Genomic DNA, 22,043 nt, shown 5'->3' on the forward strand with positions numbered 1-22,043 from the left:
GTTGCCAATAGGAGCTAGACAGAGAAATACTCTTTGCGCAGGCCTTTGGTTTGGACAAAAAAAACCCAATATGAACTGTTTTTTGAAACCTTTCGTTGAAATTATAAATTCACTTTCTTCAAATGGGATTGTTTGGACAAACAAAGAACAGAAGAAAATAAGATCCCGAGTATTCCCCGGACCATGTACTGTAGACACAATAGCTCGGTGTACAATACAAAATATGACTCAATTCAATGGAATGTTTGGTTGCCCATGGTGTTATCACCCGGGAGTAATGGTGGAAAAAGGGAAAGGCAATATAAGGGTCTACCCTTACAAAAATTTTGAAAATGTAGACGCGCGGACAAAGCTGGGATTTATTGACGATGCCACAAATGCAGTAAACAAAGAAGAAATTATCAATGGTGTTAAAGGGCCCTCAGTTTTGTTAAAAATGAACCACTTTGACTTAATAGAAGATGTACTCGTGGACTATATGCATTGTTTGTGTTTAGGTGTTATAAGAACAACCACAAATTTATGGTTGGATTCTAAGTCACACGAAGAACCTTATTACTTAGGCCGGAAAGTGAAAGAACTGGACGCAAAGCTAAATAAAATAAAAGTGCCAAAGGAATTTACCAGAAAGCCTAGGTCATTTGAAGAGCGAGCATATTGGAAAGCGTCTGAATGGAGAGCGTGGGCATTGTTTTACTCTCCATCCGTTTTGAAAGGACTTTTGCCCGGTCAGTTTTACAGTAATTGGATGAAGTTAATTATGGTATTTCACTTGTTATTAGCAAGATCAGTACCTGTTAACTTGCTCTTTCAAGCGAGAAAAACTGTCTGCGAATTTCTCAGTGGCTATGAAAATCTTTATGGAGTAAAAAACATGCTTTTCAACATCCATCAAGTTTATCATTTAGTTGATTGTGTTGCGAATTGGGGCCCACTCTGGTCATTTTCAGCTTTCCCATTTGAATCAAATAATGGTCGGCTACTGAAACTTTTCCATGGTACGCAATATGTACAAACTCAGATCTCCCAGAGATTTTTGTTTTTGCAATTTATCCCCACTTTAGTCTTAAAAAATGAAGTTTTTAAACTAAATCCTATGCTTGGAAAGTTTTTTGCTTCATTAACTAACAATTATTCCCAATTCCCATCGCAAAAAATCAAAACTGAAAAAACTATTATTTTGGGTAAAACATTGCCTTCAAAGCTATCTGTTGATGAAAGCGCGATATTAGAAGAGCATGGCATCGAGCGCTCGATTACGCTTTTGCATAAAAAAGTGACAATAAATGGGTTGGTTTTTAGTGCAAAATGTAGAAGTAAAAGAATAGAAAACTGCTATATTTACACCGAGATTGGCGAGAATATTAACTTTTTCAAGATTAGTCAAATTTATTCCACATCTAATAAAAAAGTGTATGTCTCTGCCCAAAAGCTAAAAATTCTCCCGTTTAATGAATTCAAAATATTTGAAAATGGCCTTCCGCAAATTCTTTACCCATTTGAAGTGACAGAAAGAAAAAACACTTCTTTCTCTTGAAAAAACAAAATTAAACAAATGTTTGAAAATTGTTAAAGAACCTAAACAATACTTCATTAAGCTAAACGTAGTTTTGGATGGAACTTAATTTTTTTAAAGTGACTAAAATATTAATTTTGAATATTTCCCAATTAATGGCCATTGTTTTGGTTATATCGTATGTATGTAACTATTAATTGAAACTCGTTTTTATATTTCAAACTTACCTATCATACTTGAGATTTTTGTCGTTTAAATTATTAATATTAAAAAACTGTTTCATTGATTCTCCTTCAAACTTAATTTAAAGACCAAATTATTCTCTCGATTACTTTTTGTTAAAATTCCTGAGATATTTGTAATTAGCACTTAAAATATCTCTCTCAAATATTCCCTTCTATTTTTAAAGGATTTTGAGAGAAAATTTCAAGTTAAGCTCAAAAACAGTTTATCACAAACATTCCCTTTAATTGTCCATATCGTTCTTCAGAAATATCTTTCTTCTAAAATTAAAATATTTTCCTCCTAAAGTTTCCCTTTAATTTTCCAATGCGTTCTTAAGAAATATTTTCCCCGTTAAAAACCAAACATCATGCTCCCAAAGTTTCCTTTAATTTTCCATAGCGTTCTTGAGAAATATTTTCCCTCTAAATACAAAACATTTCCCTCCCAAAGATTCCCTTTAATTTTCCATAGCGTTTTTGAGAAATATTTTCCCTCTAAATACAAAACATTTCCCTCCCAAAGATTCCCTTTAATTTTCCATAGCGTTCTTGAGAAATATTTTCCCTCTAAATACAAAAAAATTCTCTCCCAAAGATTCCCTTTAATTTTCCAATGCGTTCTCAAGAAAAAATTTCTTTCTAAATACCAAACATTCTCCTCCCAAAGTTTCCCATTAATTTTCCTAAGGGTTCTTAAGAACTAATTTCCAATGAAAAACCCAAATTATTACTCCCAAAGTTTCCCTTAAAATTCCCAAAGAACTCTTCGGAAATATTTTACCAATGTTCGAACTCCCAAGGACCCTTTCAAACTCCAAAGTTTTTTCTCAAGGTTTCTTAAGATTTTTTTTGTAAGGGTTCTTTAATGATTTTTGTTCTTGATGAAAATTTTTATATATACCATTTTAATTGAATTTTATTTGACATTTGGTAGGTGGGTAGGTGGATCATTGTTCCAAGTTTTAAGTTTTTAATAGTTTGTTTCTTGAGGTTTCGTATTACTACTTATGATTTTTCTAAATTTATACAAGTATTATTTTTAAGTTTTCAAAATGAATCTTGACAATATCAGCTACTTGATTACGCTTTATGCTTATCGTATTAACGTATTAAATTCCGTTTACTTTTGAATTGAGACATTTTGTTACCCATAACTCAAGCTTAGAGAATATTAGTGTATTGCTACTCTTACGGGGACAAAGTTAACCGGAAATACGTCATAGATTTTGGTCCCCATAAAGAATGTAAAGAAAATTATGTAAAAGTTTCCTTTAAAAATATTTGGAATTCATTTTAAGATGCAATTTGAAACAAGTCATAAAAGTGAAATATATTTTCGATTTTACGATAAAAGCGGAGCAGATATTGCGTTTTCTAAATGTCCCCGTAAGTGACTTTTTAAACTCGGTCCTCATAAGCAATGTAGGACATGTATGGGTGGGTGTGTGTGTGTGTGTGTGTGTGTCTGTCTGTTGTTATTGACTTACACCCCAGGGGACCGTGTTCGCAGTTTCCGAATTGAAGCAAATGTGTTCGCTATTTCCGGACCGTATTCACAGTTCCCGGAAATTTCAAAACTTGAATCTATCCACAAATCAACTGGCCACTATTACTTCATCTGACTAGTCAATTGTCTATTCTACATGAATACCAATCTGTACTTATTGGCTTCAAACACCACCATTTTGTGGTCTTTGTCCATTCCACATAGACACCAGTCTGTACTTACTGGCTTCTATCACCATCATTTTCTGGTCTTTGTTTTTGTCCATCCCACATGGACACCAGTTTGTACACCTGGCATCTAACACCATCATTTTCTGGTCTTTGTTTTTGTCCATCCCACATGGACACCAGTCTGTACACCTGGCTTCTAACACCACCATCTTCTGGTCTTTGTTTTTGTCCATCCCACATGGACACCAGTCTGTACACCTGGCTTCTAACACCACCATCTTCTGGTCTTTGTTTTTGTCCATCCCACATGGACACCAGTCTGTACACCTGGCTTCTACTCCTTAAGGTTAAGACATACGCGGCGATCGGCCAGGGTTACGAGAAACGTCCGGCCTCCCAATGGTGGGGCTTCCACCAAAGGTTCACGCAATTGCGCTGTTCTTATCCATAGCTGCGATTCGACACCCTTATATACTACCTATTTGATGAAGGCGAAGCAACCGGCGTATGCTTCATTTCAAACGCCAATATTAGTCGAGTCTCTCAAGAATGTTTAATTGTTCTTTTTCAAAACGATGTAACGCTCAATAAGGCGAACAACTATCGAAGAAAATATTTAATATTAGTTATATTTATTTTAATATTTAAGATAATCATGTCTCTCAACTCAAAATTAATACGGAAAGGGTAAAACAGCAGTCTATGTGTTTGTCTATATGTGTCCGTCCGTTGTAACACTAGTGCGCTGCGTTAGAAGTTCGTTTTGTTTTGATGTGTAAAGAAATCGTTCAGAACCTTAATATTCCCGTTTTCCATAATATAAAGTGAATATGTGGAAATCTTTTTCGTAATTACGATGCATTTAGTACTTTTGCAGCTTTAATCCTCTGTTTCATTTTGATATCCCAATAATATTTTTTTATATTATTATTTGAAATGGATGTTTATATATTACTTAAGCTATACTACATCTGTTTATAGCATAATCCTTTCGTTATTGATAACGAGAAGAACGCTACTATGTCGGCCTAATGAACTTTAATTTTTCAATAGGCCTAGTGAACCAAAAAGTATACGCTTGGGTTTGGTTTTCGTTTCTGTAATGCAGAGACATTAACGGTTCAGAGTGAGCCGAAAGTTAAATACACTTTTAAATAATCAGGCCTAGATTTTATAATTGAATAGAGCATCATGGTGAAAATCTAGGCCGCGTTCAGCAGAGCTCAGCGCTGTTAGAAGTGGCATGTGTACACTGCAACCCTGTTGTGAATCTGGTTTTGAACATAGAGGGTATACAGTTGAGGAGTAGAAAATTTGGGCCTCTACAAACACGTAAAAGTAATATCCCTCCAAAGTTTTATCTCTTTATTTCCCGTTTTCCCCCATCGGATGATTTTAATGTGTACAAGTATATCCTTATTGGATGTAAAATGTCGTCTGATTTACAGTACATTCGCTATGCTTTGTATACCTCTTTAATATTTCATAAAATGAACTTCAGTATTTGTTCTTAAAAAAAGAAATTTTTCCATATCAGGGTAAATAAGTTTGTAAGTAGGCCTCCTCTTGACTCGGAGAGGTAATATTTTGGTTTTCCCAACTTGTTACAATATTATTACCATGTACACAACTATTGGTTTTACCAAGAATATACACCTCTTCACGGAATGGCCAAAAGCTATACTCTTTATGCTGTGACGTGGGGTGAAAGAGGGTCAGCGCAAAATTTCGCTCTACTCGGAACACTATAGATGTTAGGACGTTACATATTTTACAGTCATCTGATTGGATTATAAAAACACAGCAGTTGCTTCGTGAAAGTTAAAGTGATATCAACGCTAGTATTTTAACCGTTCCAAGTGACGATGACCTTACGGAGAGGTATTACATTGGACGTGTCTGTCACCGCGTTCGTAGTTGATAAATCGGAGCAAATGTGTTCGCAGAGAGTAATTTTTGGGTTCGACTCCCTTCGTCTGGATTAAGAAGTACGCGGCGATCGGCTAGGGTTACAAGAAACGTTTAGCCTAATAATGGCAGGCCTTCCACGAAAGGTTCACGCAATTTTGGATTTTCTTATCATTTATAGTGAATCATTCGCCTTATATACCCTAAATTTCCAATAACTGTTAAAGAGGCATACTCTTGAATTCGAACGTCAACAAGAGCTTGTTTAAAATGACTTTTGGGAAAAAGTTACTTAAAACGATTTAACTAGAATTAAGGTAAATTAATGACGATTAAAATAATTAATATCAATTTTACTTATTTAATTATTTAAGAACAACCTCTTATTGAGTCTACACTCGAAAGGTTTATTTTGGTTTTGCAACCTGTATTTTAACCGTTCCGTTTTCAATCAACACACTACTCTCCCGAAGGAACGAAACTTATTACAGTAGTACAGCTCATGCTGTAGAAGGAAAAATAAGCTGTGCACATAGAAACTTCTTGTGACGCGATAAATGACGTTTTCAATACTTCGCTTGACCCATTCCCTTTTAACCCCCAGACATCATTTGAGCAATTGGTTCCTTTTTCCCTTCCAAGGAGGGGTAGAACTTCCAGGTTTTACCGGTAGAATCAAATCAAAACCATTTAATCCTCTTTCGAATTACCTCACAGGTGACGGTTGGATTGGTCAATTGCGTCATTCTGGTCTCCATTCTTGCATCACTAATGAAAGTCGCCGTTTACAAGGCCAGACACTTTCTCCGACATTTTGCCTCCAGTCTTTACACGTTTTCTCTTAGCATGTTCCGAGTTCGTAAGTTCATTCTCACCTAACCTTAGCCCTAACTGACAAATGGCTAGACCATTTTAAGTACGCCGTATCAAAAACGGTCTTTCTTTGACCAGGCAGGTTAAGGGTCATTTATCACACGTCTTACATTTAGGTTAGGCTTGCTCAAACTATGATAGTTATTTGTTTTTAGCGATTTCTGACAAACCCCATTCACTTCCATACCGTATCTTGATGTTCGGGTGGTTGCTGGCAGTGCTCGTTATAAGCGCGCAACAGAACAGTCACTTTACCAACAATCTATCTATTCCTGTTTACTTTCGCATCGACACTTTCGCTCACTTGAAGCACTACAAGGACATTATACTCAAAGTACCGAAGAAAACCTTTGAGGAAATGTACCTCGCTAATTTGGTAAGAAACCTAGACGATGTCTTTCATTTAAGCGAAGCGGGGCTCCTTTGGCGCATCTTAAAATCTCCTTTTATGCTGAAGAACGTGTGTTTATAATAATGTCAACCAACATGCTAGAGAAGAGAATAGAATTTCCTATGGTTTGTTAAAATAATAGTTGGGTTTATGTCTTTAGGCAAAATCGGACTCATTGGTCAGCAATTTGATGACGTCGATTAAAGAATCGAATAGTTACTACAGGTTTTTGGATTTGGTTGTTGACTTTGAGTTCCGTAAGAACATCAGTGGTCAGCGTCAGGTCATTATGATTAATACACTCTTGTTGCTATTGCTGGCGTCTCTCGTCATGGAGGAAGACGAGGGCCTGAAGTATCACGTGTCACCCCCACTCACTCAAATCATTCAAGGAGTTATCATCAACAGCAACGTCTCCAAACAGACTATGGAACAAATCAACCGAGGGTAAGAAATTTATTATTGAAATATTGTAATTATTAAAGTTGTGTTCAATATAAATTTTGGATAGTTGAATGGCTGTTAAAATGGTGTGTTGTATTTTAGCATTTGTAAAAAGCGGTTTCTCATTTCAGTGGTATTCAATATATTAAGTATCTTAATAGCCCAGGACTTGACCTAGAACATTTGAACATAAAGATGAAAATTGGTGCATGGGTTGTTTTTGACTTTTAGGGTTTGACCTAGAACATTTGAACAAAAAGATGAAAATTGGTGCATGGGTTGTTTTTGACCCAACAAAAAATATACTAAAAGTCCCCTGCTGTAGAACGCGAGCTTTCGCCGCCATCTTGGAAAATGGCCGCCGGGAATGCCACCTACAATGTATTCCACGTTCTTCTTCAAAAATTATGAAAATAGGTACACGTTATGATTGGAACCTTATGAACATCATGGCTAAATTTTACAGCTCTGTGTTCAATAGTTTGGTCGCCATATTGGAAAATGGCCGCCGTGAATGCTAGGTACAGTATATTTCACCATGTTGTTGGAAAATTAAGAAAATTGATAGGTATTACAATCAGAGCTGTGTGAACCTCATAGTAAAATAATGAAGCCATTAATATGATAATTTGGCCGCCATGTTGGAAAATGGCTGCCATCAATGTCATATAGATACAGTATATGGTTCAAAAATTATGAAAATTTTTAATAATTATGTTGAAGACCGTCTTAACATCATACTTGAATTATAAAAAAACGTCTTGGTTTGGACCAAGGCCGAAAAAACAAACGATATGTGTGAGGTTTATCATTTGACTGAAGTTTCAGATATTGCAATTGTTTTAGTTATTTTTATCCATTTAATCCTTAATCAATATTAAATTCAATCAAATGATTTTACTGTTAATCGATCTAGTCCCTCTAAATTAATTGAAAAAATTACATATCTACGCTTTTTCAAGAACAATTACATTTTCCGAAAACATTTTATCATGAAATTAATTATTTTGAAGGGAGTACGTGTTGAGCTATCAACATAGAATATTTGAAATATTCTATTGACTTTCTAAAAAGAGCAAGCGAACTTTGACATAATTCGAAAGGAAAATGTAAAAATTTAATCGAAATGCTACATTTCTATTGTCGCCTCTATGAAGAAAACATTGCACTGCAATTTTCCTCTCCGTGCTTTAGAATTTCTTGGTCATAACTCAGTCTTCATTTGAAACGTCACCACCCCTTTCTACATTGTTGGCGCTACTTGTACACCGGTTACGTATTACGCGTAATCATTTTAGCACGCTTAAAGACCATTTCGGAAAACACACAGGGGCGAGGCCACCATTGGGGTATTATCCCTCGCACCAAGGGTCACCGCCAGACGGAGTCAATTCGCTCTGCCTATAGCGGTGCTTCTAGGCGAGAGAGAGAAGACCCCAATGGCGGCATCACCCTTGTGTTTTAGTTTCTCTGTATGTAATTTCTAAAATGGTCTACTCACTTACAAATGTACACAAATTACACTGAGTGATCGGTCCTTCAGGCGCTAGTGAGTGACAAGCCACAACCATAATCATTCATGTACAGGAATGTTTTATAGTTTTAGGTTATTAAAGTTGGCGGGCAAGTCCGGAGAGTCACTAATGTGAAAAGGTTTCGAACTATATGGTATTATTGGCTGAGTGTGTTGCGACGGCTCAGATGACCCATACACTTGAACCACTGGTGCTTTTAAAAAAATTTATATTGGGAAAATAGAGGAAGGGGGGTCGGAGTAAAGTGTGACCTTCGCATAACTGTTAATGAATAATGTGTATACCCATATTATTTCCGCATGAAATGAATATAACAAGTCATTGGTACTGAGAAGTATTTCTTTTTATGTAATCTTTACCCTTACCTTCGGTTATATCAGAAGTAAGATAAGGGACTAGAAGTAACGAGGTAACCAAACTCTTCACTTGGTGATGGAAGCGGCATAAAATCGTCAAATTTGTTCACTAGTGCTAGGCTCTATTACCAATGCTAGGGCACTTTAATTCTAGTCCCTTATCTTACTGCTGGTTATATTTATACCGATATTGCCGATATCATATTTTTCCTGTGCTACAGAGAGCCACCTACTAAACGAAACCACACAGGATAAGCATTGTTGCTTTGTCTCAAGAAGACGACATTAGTTTGAGAAAAAAAGTTCTTTATCATATTTTCTCTAAAATCAGTCTTCTCAGAAACTTACTACAGATTTAAACTTTTTTGGTGCAAACTTGAAAATTTGTTAAGCCAGCAACAATTAAAACTATGCCCGTCAAGGTGCTTACAAGTTAGTGAGCAACGACACGAAATCCCTTCAAAATAATTAATTTCATGATAAAATGTTTTCGGAAAATGTAATTGTTCTTGAAAAAGCGTAGATATGTAATTTTTTCAATTAATTTAGAGGGACTAGATCGATTAACAGTAAAATCATTTGATTGAATTTAATATTGATTAAGGATTAAATGGATAAAAATAACTAAAACAATTGCAATATCTGAAACTTCAGTCAAATGATAAACCTCACACATATCGTTTGTTTTTTCGGCCTTGGTCCAAACCAAGACGTTTTTTTATAATATCTGTCACTTCAGTCTTTTTGTAATTAAAATTTGAATAATTTTATTTTTGCTTTACCGTCATACATTTGGGGTTGATCTATTTCTAATTGCTTAAAGAAGTACTTAAGTATCGTTAATTACATTTAACTTATATTCAAAATCATTGATTTCGATAAGCAAATAATGTTGTACTTTATTTATTAAAGAAGTTTAAAAACTACGGTATTTGAAATATGGACAGTGTTGTCGAGATCAGACCAACAGCTTCCTATATGTAAAACCCCCAATACTGCCAACGGGAGATGTCATACTAAATTATACTTGCCATAAATTATATTATATTATTATACTTGCCATAAATTATCAGGACTCGACACTGGACTTGAAACCTAGTTCTTAAGCTGACTTAAGGACTCGAGGACTCGATACCATTTAAAAGACTCGACTCGAGATTCTATGAGAGCTTTTTTAAGGACTCGAGACTCGACTCGAACCCTAAAAAACTGGACTCGCACAGGCCTAATTAAAATTTAAATGGAAAAGTTTCATTTTGACACATTCCTTACCCTAAAATTTTGTATTTGGAGCCCATTAATGTATTATAGTGATTATGTAATTAATTTTAGTGTTAAATAGGAAAACATTTAGGCTGAAAGAACAACTCGCGTAGTTTGATCTTATTTTATTATTTCAGTTAAGATTTATCTAAAGTTACCCAAAAAACGTATTGTTTTCGATTAATTTCACGTTAAATATGGTTATTAAGTTGAAATTAACGGCTTATCTTCTTTTACTAGTCTTATTTCTGTTTATTAAACGAGTTTGAACAAGAAATTCTCCCTAGCTGCAAACTTTAGAGGCGTGACTGTTTGACTCTTGCGGAACAATCACTATTTTGCCCCAAAACTTTTAAATATCGCTCCTTTTCAATGGCTCTCTTTTCAAAATGGGGAAAAATGCTTTTAAATGACAATTTAATTAATCGTAAGAATTAAACAGGAAAGTGGAGGCTGGGTGAAAGATAAGTGTAGTTTTAATTTTAATTTGTTAGTTTAATTATAAGGTATCCATGAATTTACCCAAAACATTCGTATTTTGGGTTAATTTCACATTAATTATACTTGATCGAGTTTAATTTAACGGCTTATCTTGTTAATCTAGTGTGGATTTAGTTTATAATACAAGTAGTATGCGCTTTTGATATATTTTAATGATCATTTAAATTAATTTGAAAGTGAAATAGGAAACTACTGTGGCTGTACGAAAAACTTGTGAGGTTTTAATCTTAATTTGAGCGTGGTTCGTGAGAGTGGATTAAGCTTAAAATTTATTTGAATTTTTTACCCTAATTGCAATGTTTAGTGCAGTTTAATATTTTTGCCATATATTCATCATTGTGGTACCCTAAACTTTTGAATTTCGCGGCAATTAATGTACTTTAAAGATAATTTAAATTAACTTAAGTGTGAAATAGAAAATATTGGGCTTTACGAATGGCTTGGGTAGTTTTAATCATAATTAAACAGTTTATTTAAAAGTTATTTGAGCTTTTATCCAAAAATGTATATTTTGGTTTAATTTCACGTTAATTATATTAAATTGAGTTAAAATTAACGCAGGATTGTGTTTTGGCAGTGTACATTTAGGTTATAAAATGAGTTTAAATGTATGCATCACCTTAATTGCAATTTTTAGTGGAGTTTTCGATTCTCATTTTACGCTAAACTTTTGAATTTCGCGCCTATTAAGGTACTTTGGAGATAATTTAAATTAGATTGAGTGTGAAAGAGAAAACATGGGGCTTTACCAACGGCTTGGGTAGATACAATCTTAATCAAGAACATCATTTAAGAGTTATCGGAGTTTTCATCCAAAAAATGTATATTTGGGGTTTAATTTCACGTTAATTATACTTAATTACGTTGAAATTAACTTGTCGTCAGTGCTCATTAAGCTTATAAAATGACTTTCAACAATTAATTCACCTTAATTCTAATGTTTAGAGGAGTTTTTGATTATTTCCAACACATTGCGTTCAATTTTTATCCTGTGCTAGGTTTGTGGTAAAGATTATCTATACAATATGTTAATGAATGATGTTATTCTATAGTTTAGCTTGAATACCAGTAATTAAATCAAATACCTATACAATTCATAGCAATTTAAACCAATAAAGAAACGGCAATGTGGACTGTGGAAATAGCAAACAACGTAACCCTCCGTTTCTAACGTGGTTACGTTGAGAGAATCTGTGTTGTAAACCTGAAAATTATTTCACTAATTAAATTATATAACGACACTATCCTCCTGGATTAACCAGTACCACTGTTACTTATGAATTAAACAATCCACTGTTGGTAACAAATAGTTTATAAAATGATAACGTAACATGACTAACATCACAGTATGACTGATTCAATAGGATCAAAATTGTTTTAACGAATAATCTGGTCCTCTACATTGGTTTAGTTTCAGGAATTATAGCACACACCTTCACAATTAGTAGCATTTTAGTGAGATTAACAAATAATGAAACCGAGTATACCTGTCCTCAAATGAGAATGTTGAAGCGCCAACAAACAGTCATGATGAATACAGTATTAAGTTACGTAGCGTAAAACGGTAACCTAGGCCCTAGGGTTAGGATTTGTAGCATGAATCGAAGCAGACTGCGTATTTTTGTAATTCCAAATTTCCAATCCAAAACAGTGCTGGAAATAAGCTTTCTTATAATCTTTAAAAGGAAAGACACTATAAACACTATATTACATAGACAAACTAAAACTTAAGCCTTGCCCGTAAAGAACGTCGAAAAGCTTACTTTAAATGATATAAAAACCTCTATTAACTGTAATTATTTACCTGAATTACTTTTCTAGACGAAAATTCGACCTGATAACGACGTATTTCCTATTAAGGGTGCTACAGTTAATTAGAAAATACATATAAAGGTGCTCAAGCTCGGATGAAATACCAAAGTAATTGGTTAGGGTCTACTGCTAAGAAATTAGGAGAATCAGCAAGAAACCCAACATTTGAAATTTGTCAACGTAACTTGTTAGCACCCACAAACCTAGGCCCTTCTAGTTGTCAACGAGAACGAAATGAAGAAATAGGTTTAAGCGCGCTATAAGGTTAGGCTGACTTCTGACCCAAAAGTAATTTTTTGACGTACTATCTTAATTAGTTAAATTACAAAAATTAGAATTCATTAATTAAAAATCGAAACACGTAAGTTTCCCATTTAAGAAATGCTTGTTAATTTAGAAGTATTCCGAAAACTAACTTCGCTATACTTTTTCCGTATGGCCTGCCACAATTGCCTTAAAAAACCGAAAATTTTTTAATGCTTTTTCTATGGGACGCTAACCCTAAAAACTGTGAATTTTCTTTTAACATTACGGAAGGGTGTCATGTCATATCTACAAGGGCCTACCGGCCCTGTAGAATATTTAGGACGTGCTACTGGTAGTTTGGGCGCCATCTTCGAAAATGACTGCTGGAAATGCTAAATATATTTTCAATATATATATCTTTTTGTAATTCCAATTTTGAATAGATGATTTCATTAACGTATTAAAAAACCAAAAAAATGGATATCTCGAAGTCGAAATTATCGACGCCATCTTTAAAAATGGCCACACGAAAATCATTGCCCTAAATTCTGAAAGAAAGAAAAGTTATTCTAAGCTGTTATTCTCAATATGTTGAATAGAGAATATGATTTAATATGGGGTTTATACATTCTAGTGTTGTTTAAGATTAGAATTTAGACAAATCTTGTTACACCCGAATATGGTTTACTATACCTTTAGTGACTATCCCTTTACATGGGATTCTAACAGCTTCCCCTTTAAGCCAGCATCTTTAGAATAGATGTTTTTGAGTATGCGTCACGGTAAAAACCCAAGACCCAAGATACCATCGAAAACAAGTATTGAAAGGGAATCTTGGGAAGGCGTGACGAAAGGCCTTCGAGGAGCCCAAAAAGGGACCAAGAAGAAGGCAGATTAAGATTGAATGAGAAAGGAGTAGGTTCTCTGACCGAGCTCCTTACTGTAATAATGTTTTTGTATATAAAATAAAACCTCGAATATTTTTTTCTCCTTAACTTTAAATAAGTTATGATTATTTTGAAGCGCGCGCGTACACAAACGCCCCAAACGTAAAGTTACCAAACACCGCGCTACAATCTCTAACACATCATACATATTAATCGTCATCCTGAAGATTTTTCATAATAATTGCATGTCAGAACCCTTAATTAGGCGCTACACCAAGTTGGGGGCCTTATCAGCGCCCCTCCCCATCATATTCGAAATTGAACCTGCGGAACCGCCGTAATGGCTTACGGTATCGGCCAGCGGGGCCGACAAACGCCACTTGAGCAGGTGACAGAAGCTGGACACCGTCAGTGGTGAGCCCAGTCAGGAGGTGGTCGGTGACATGGAAGGATTAAGGCAGCAGAAGGCTCGAGGGGACAGGGGAGTTCTCTCCAAGCACAACAGTGCCATACGGCCCAAACAAATAGTGTATTCGTGACCCCTAAAGGGTTGCCAATAGCGGGGGCGAGCCAAGGCAACGCCTGGGCAGGGGCGAAGTGGCCCAGCAAAACCTTCACGGAATGGGGCAAGGAACGGTCTGAACCAAGGGTGAACCCAAGGAACTCCCGAACCGTCACACCGAACTCGGGCCACGACAAGTCCTTTGAGTTAAAAAGGTTAAGAGAACACTTCTTTCATTTACGTGCTGTAACTGGGTGTGGTTATGATAAGGCGTGGTTTAAAGTAATGACAGATAATCAACATCTTACAAATTTGTTGCACTTTTTTAATGACCATAATGCATCTAAGGAAGCCATAGCTGCTGCCGAAGAGAGATTCCTTTTCGCTTTTTTTAGGGCGATAATTGACACGTCACGCTTCATCTATGTAGATATTACACGTATAATGGAACCGTTGCCACACATACTGTCAAGTCCTCATTTGATCTGGCTAAGCTTCATCCAACAACCGACGCCGCAAAACTATATTTACTCCGAGCGTATCTTCAAGCCCAACAATAGCTAGTCTAGGAAACGATTTAATTCCGAACAGTGGGGATTGGTTCGCGATCGCGAAAGTTGAAGACCCCTTCACACCATTTTCCTTTCGGCATCAGATATCTGGATTAGCTTGCTGGGCAATGTGTGGTCATTGTGAAGGTATTAGCCGTAATAAAAAATCTTCAGGATGACGAGAAATATGAACGAAATGCCAAAAATGTGCCTTCCTAATCCTTAACGACACTAAAATGCATATACCCCATAAAAAACGGTTTTTCCTAATCAAAATCCGAGTAATATGGCTTTCCTTCTCTTTTTTCCAGATTTTTAGGATAGTAATATTTCAGCGACCATTTATGAAGATGTTTCGATAATTTAGACTCGAAAATAGTTATTTTTATGGCGTTTTATACGTTCATGAAAATAATCTACGCAATAAAAAAATATCGAAAAAATTTATATATCGGTAATATATTTGGCACTTCGAGCAGTCATTTTCGAAGATGGCGCCCAAACTATCAGAAGCACGTCTTCAATATTCAAGTATGATATTAAGACGGTCTTCAACATAATAATTACCAATTTTCATAACATTTGAACCAAATACTGTATCTAAATGGCATTGATGGCGGCCATTTTCTAACATGGCGGCTAAACTATCTGACTAATGACTTCAATATTTTACTATGAGGTTCACACAGCGCTGATTATAATACTTATCAATTTTCATAATTTTCCAACAACATGGTAAAATATCCTGTACCTAGCATTCACGGCGGCCATTTTCCAATATGGCGACCAAACTATTGAGCACAGAGCTGTGAAATTTTGGCATGATGTTCATGTGGCACCAATCATAATGTGTACCAATTTTCATAATTTTTGAAGAAGAATGTGGAATACTTTGTAGCTGTAATTCCCCGCGGCCATTTTCCAAGATGGCGGCGAAAGCTAGCGCTCTACAGCAGGGGACTTTTAGTATATTTTTTGTTGGATCAAAAACAACACATGTACCAATTTTCATCTTTATGTTCAAATGTTCTAGGTCAAGCCCTTTTTTGGCCTATCTGTCCTGGCCTATAAGCTGGCTCAAAGGCTACTTTCCTAGGGATTGGACCTTTGTCAAAATTCGTACAGTCTATTTAAAATCTCTTTCAAAAATTTCGAAATCCCGAAATCCTACCCTTAAAATCTCCCGTCAAAATCTAAAAATCCCAAAATCTCACGACAAAATCTAAAAATCGCATAATCTCACGTCAAAATCTAAAAATCCCAAAAGCTCACGTCAAAATCTAAAAATCCCAAAATCTCACGTCAAAATCTAAAAATCCCAAAATCTCACGTCAAAATCTAAAAATCCCAAAATCTCACGTAAAAATCTAAAAATCCCAAAATCTCACGTCAAAATCTAAAAATCCCGAAATCCCTATTTTAAAATCTGAAAATCCCTATTTTAAAATCTGAAAATCCCGAAATCTCACATTAAACTCTAGAAATCCCGAAATCTTAACGTAAAATTCCGAAATCTCACCCTAAAATATCAAAATTTGAAAACCCCACGCATACAATACACGTTTTGCATCTATTTAAGAGGCGAAAACACGGGGGTAAAGCTCTGCCTTCCGTCTCGCTTTTTGGAGCCTGCGCTATATAAGTTCTGTATTACAAATTAGACTATTTTTTTCGATTTTTCTCCGGTATTCATTACGGTAAATTAAGACAAATTTAAAGTCTGAAACATAAACCTATATTTCAAAATCTAGAAATATCCTTTGAACAACGGAAGTTGATTGTAAATCTGCAAATTCCCAAAATTTCATCAGAAATCTGAAAATCTTGTTCCAAATCGCGAAATCTCCTTCAAAATCTGAAAATCCTGAACAAAATCCCGCAATCTCCTTCAAAATCTGAAAATCCTAAACAAAATCCCGAAATCTCCTTCGAAATCTAAAAATCGCGATAAAAATCTGAGAATCTCCTAGAAAATCCCGAAATCTTAAAATCTTGGACTAGATTTCAAGATTTCTAAAATCCCAGTCAGAATCTCAAAATCTGGGGCAAAATCTCAAAATCTTTGTCAAAACCTTGAAATCTCAAAATCCCTTACACTAAAATGCCGAACGTCCGACCCCTCGCTACTTTCTGACTGCCTAAATAATTTCAGCCAACCAGGGGTAATCTTAAAAATGATGTAAAAATGTTTTTCTAAATCTCGCCAGCTCAAGTTAAAGCTCTGTTGCTTCACGATTCATTTCTAACTCAGCGTGCGTCTGATTGGCTGGCTAATATGTTTTTAAATATTGGGGCAAAGGATTTTAATAATAGATATTCACTGTGTCAGATTAGGTAGAATGTTCGAGCGAAAATCTCTGGAGCGAGTGCAGCAAAAGTGTGAGAGTTTTTTAGATGCTCGGACGTGGGAAATGCCCAAGTCCAAGGATGACCATTTCATGAGTCTAGAGGATTGTTATTTACCCCTGCTCTTTTACTTAACGGCAAACGCTATCGTCACCATCACGATCCTGTTCCAAGCCATTTTCTGGTGTTACTACACTCGGAATCAACACGTAATGCTTAACCGCAAGAAAGTGCTTCGCGTAGTAGTGTTTGACATTTAAAAGAATAGCAACGACAAATGGAATACTCGCTTTATATAATGCTGAAATAAAGATTAGAAATTATTTTAAATTATGTTTTTGTTATCTAATAATTTTAAAATAAAAAAACATGAAATAAAACGTTTAAACAGTTACCGTCGACTTAGTAGCGTTTAAATACTTCCTTAAATGTTTATTTCCCATCCTGGTAGGAAGGAAGGGTTTATTAATGTCTGACAACTTTTTGTATTTTGACGGTCAATTGCAAGCTAAGCTTCTGGGCGACAAAGATTGAGGGAATACGACCTGCACGGACATTCTACCTTATTGGTGCCGATTTACCCGTGTCCACTGGTGGTGACTAAACCCCACACCGTTTACATCACCACCCAACAAAACGGTATCCTCCCTATGGACCGAATTCCCAATGAACCGAAATCCCATTCAACCGAAATACGCCAAACTAGATAAGAAACTAGCGGAACGGCGGGTTTTCGAACCACTGGGATTTGCGTAAGATAAGGAGATCCCATCGATTCGAATGCAACGGAGTGACATTGATTTAGGACAGGTTAGGTTAGGGTCGGTTTAGTTTAGGTTAGGTTAGGTTAGGCTAGGCTAGTAATAATTTATAAATCATTTAACAATGTTACGCCTTTTCCAAAATATTGATGTTTAGCTTAATTGACTTCTCAAATAATATGCTTTTTCCAAAACATTACTGTTGTGTTAGGTTAGGTTTGGTTAAGCTAAGTTAGTAATATTTTCTAAATAATTTAACAATGTTACGCCTTTTCCAAAATATTGATGTTTAGCTTCGTTGACTTCTCAAATAATATGCCTCTTCCAAAACATTACTGTTATATTAGGTTTGGTTTGGTTAGGAGGACGTCTCTTCCTCGATTCTGTTGCTGTAAACTTGTATTACAACAAAACATAAAAAAAATTTTAGAATCAACAAATAGTGTAATATGTATATTCACCTTGATATAAATATAAATCTCTCGTTTTAAGTATCATTTTAAAGTAAAATTAAAGAAAATGTTACGGTTTACGGCCTATTTTAGCTTTCCCTTTAATTTACATAAGCCTTTGAAACCGTTTCCACGGTTAACTCATTGCTTCTTCGTTTTAACGGAGATAACTAGGCAGTGTACACTAACGTTAAGTGCAGCCATGAATGGCTATCTCCACTTTTCGTAAACCGCCCAATGAGCGGGATTTCGGTTAAATGGGACCTCCCTTCTTTGCTTTCGGTCCAATGGGAGGGAATCAACAAAACATTATTACTTCGCTGATTAATCAAATAATACGGCAAAAAGAATAATCAGGTCCTCGCCATGGAGTCTAAACTTAAATCCTTCTAAAAAAGACTTTAGGTTTCTTAAAAGTTTTGTCCAAACTCAGATCAATCTCAAAGGACTGAACATTTCAGGAACTCGGAATAGTGTTCACTGTTGCAAAAACAGACCATCCATAAACTACGTCACAAGAAAAAAATTTCTGACCCCCTCGTCTTTCAAAATCACGCTTCGTCAGGTTTCTCAGCCCCTTTCCCTAACAACATCGTTACATTTATTTAACCCCCCCCCCCCTCATCGCACTATGATTTGTCTTAATTTTCAAATTTAATCTTATTAATTTAAAAAGAGGCCCCTTTTTATTCAGGGATACGGCGTTCAATTCAGAAATATTTTGCTCAGCTTAAAGTGTAAAGTTCTCTTCCGTAACCGTTGGAAATTTCGATACCATCTTACTGTGCTTTAGAACTTTAATGGAATGTATGGATGTGTTTTATCAATATAACACTCAAAAAATTCAATAAAGCTTAGTTGAAGAGGCACACTTTATAGGTTTCAACATTGTCACACGAAACCCATAGCGAGGGGTCGGACGTTTGTCCAAATCCCGTACAGTTCGTTTGAAATCTATGAAAATCCCTCTCGAAAATCTCGAAATCCCGAAATCTCACGTCAAAATCTGAAAATCCCAAAATCTCACGTGAAAATCTGAAAATCCCAAAATCTCACGTGAAAATCTGAAAATCCCAAAATCCCTACCTCAAAATCTGAAAATCCCGAAATCCCTACCCTAAAATCTGAAAATCGCGAAATCTTCACCTAAAATCCCGAAATCCCACATTAAAATCTAGAAATCCCGAAATCTTAACGTAAAATCCCGCAATCTCACCCTAAAATATCAAAATTTGAAAACCCCACGCATACAATACACGTTTTGCATCTATTTAAGACGGAAAGACAAGAGGGTGAAACTCTTCCTTCCGTCTCGATTTTTGTGCCTGCGCTATATAAGAGTACTGTATTACAAATTAGACTATTGTTGTCGATTTTTCTCCGGTATTCATTACGGTAAATTAAAACAAATTTATAGTCTAAAACCTAAACCTATATTTCAAAATCTCGAAATATCCTATGAACAACGGAAGTTAATAGACCAATACGATTACCTACAGTGAAACAAACTTCCAGGGGCACGCCTACATACTGGATAATTTCCCTGTTGCCACAAGACAACACTAGAGGCAGCCCAAGCTCACTGCGTCTGAGAGGGTAGCCAACTCGGTCATGCCTCTAGCGGTGTCTCCTGACATGATTGAAATTATCCACTATAGAGGCGTGCCCCTGGAAGTTTGTTTCTCTTCATGTAAAATTCGTATTGGTCTATAGTAAATCTTGATATGCCCTGCAAATACCCAAAATTTCATGAAAAATCCGAAAATCTCCTCGAAATCTGAAAATCTCCTCGAAATCTGAAAATCTTGTTCCAAATCCCGAAATCTCTCTGAGAATCCTGAACAAAATCCCGAAATCTCTCTGAGAATCCTGAACAAAATCCCGAAATCTCTCTGAGAATCCTGAACAAAATCCCGAAATCTCTCTGAGAATCCTGAACAAAATCCCGAAATCTCTCTGAGAATCCTGAACAAAATCCCGAAATCTCTCTGAGAATCCTGAACAAAATCCCGAAATCTCCTTCAAAATCTGAGAATCCTGAACAAAATCCCGAAATCTCCTTCAAAATCTGAGAATCCTGAACAAAATCCCGAAATCTCCTTCAAAATCTGAGAATCCTGAACAAAATCGCGAAATCTCCTTCAAAATCTGAGAATCCTGAACAAAATCCCGAAATCTCCTTCAAAATCTGAGAATCCTGAACAAAATCCCGAAATCTCCTTCAAAATCTGAGAATCCTGAACAAAATCCCGAAATCTCCTTCAAAATCTGGAAATCTCATTGAAAATCCCGAAATCTTAAAATCTTAGAGTAGATTTCAAGATTTCTAAAATCTCAGTCAGAATCTCAAAATCTTGGTCAAAATCTTGAAATCTCAAAATCCCGTACACTAAAATGCCGAACGTCCGACCCCTCGACCCATAGTCTATTAGAACTTGGGATTAAGATTTCAAAAATGTGCAAAAGAAACGAAAGTATTTTCCGACCAGGCAGAAAAATAAGGTTTTAAGTATTTTTCTGGATAAAGCAGAAGGGTCACAACTCTTCTCGTAGTAATACGCGTGAGTCGTGTAGAGCTGTAGGCCGGTGTGACCGAGGCTTAGCCTCTTATTTTAAACTGGTAATTAAACAACTCAACTAACAATATAAAAGGTGCTAAGCCTTAAATGCGTTGCTGAAATCAACGCGGACTCTTAGCAAACGACAACTAAATATTATAAAATGAAAACTTCGTAGTTCAAGGATTTCAAGTAGAATCGAGAATAATATGAACCGAACCGATTTCAATACCAAAATCAAGTACTACTGAGGGAAAAACAACTTACAGGCGGATTTTTTTTCTTGGTCTATAGCGCTTATTCTATTCATTTGTGAATGAATCGTTAAGTACCCTAAATTTCCAAAAATTGTGAAAATGGTGTACGCTAGAAGTTAAACGTCAACAATAGCTATGTTATAATCAATTTATGAATAGCGTTTCTTAAAACGACTAAAGTAGAATTAAGGTAAAATACTGACGATTATAAAAATTAATATCAGTAATAATTATTTAAGATAATCTTCTTTTTTCGGAACGACACAAGTGAAAAGTTGTATAGAACGAGTAATGAAGATTGCATCTGAATAGAAACACTATACGCAAATCAAAGTTAATATAAAGCGAGTAGGTTGAAATTATCTCTTACAAATTCAAAAGATTTTCATGTTGCAGAATATTAAATGAAAATATGGTAAATATTTTTCAGCACTTAACAGGAATAAAAAGCAACAACGTCAATGGAATTTAAAAACACCAAATTAGTCTCTAAAAGACCTTTTTTAAAGGGTTATAAACACTTTTCCTGGTATTAATATACACCTCTATTCATAGTGATTTTTAACACCTTACTTGATTTAAAAAGCACCTTCAGAGAAGGTATTATTTCGCACCATTTTCAAAGGTGCGTATTGACATCCTCTGGAAGAGTGCTTTTAAACACCAATAGGGGTGTTACTGGGGATGCATTAGGAAACACCTCTAAAGGTGTCAAATAGTTCCATTATTTTTAACATTGTAGTGATAAACTTTCGCTTGGCACCTTGATACGTGATAAATCTTAGCAACAGAAAGCGGATTTATATAAGAATAACGGTTCTTGCAAAACATAAGCGGACTATATATCTCAATTAGGTATGAGAGGAGGGTAAAGCTATGCCGAAATTTGGCCAATCATGTAAACCGCGTCAAGCAGGCATAGGTATGTTTCGGTTTTATCCTGGTTATGGCCTGAAGCTGCAGCCAACAAAAGCAACGCTATA

The 22,043-nt window shown here is 35.6% G+C and overlaps 1 long non-coding RNA gene across 1 annotated transcript; it reads right to left on the bottom strand.

Moving 5' to 3' along the window:
* Nucleotides 1-10,297: 10,297 nt before the first annotated feature.
* LOC149644230 (uncharacterized) lies at nt 10,298-12,630 on the bottom strand. Its single transcript, XR_016372000.1, has 4 exons — nt 12,493-12,630; nt 12,176-12,341; nt 11,774-11,892; nt 10,298-11,704 (listed from the first exon to the last, which is right to left on the bottom strand). It is a non-coding gene; the product is annotated as an uncharacterized LOC149644230 (long non-coding RNA).
* Between the last annotated feature and the right edge of the window lie 9,413 nt (nt 12,631-22,043).

The sequence above is a fragment of the Phalangium opilio genome, unplaced genomic scaffold (genome assembly GCF_054372755.1).
Source record: "Phalangium opilio isolate 3A_F unplaced genomic scaffold, DU_Popi_V2 ptg000090l_1, whole genome shotgun sequence".
Taxonomy (NCBI): domain Eukaryota; kingdom Metazoa; phylum Arthropoda; class Arachnida; order Opiliones; family Phalangiidae; genus Phalangium; species Phalangium opilio.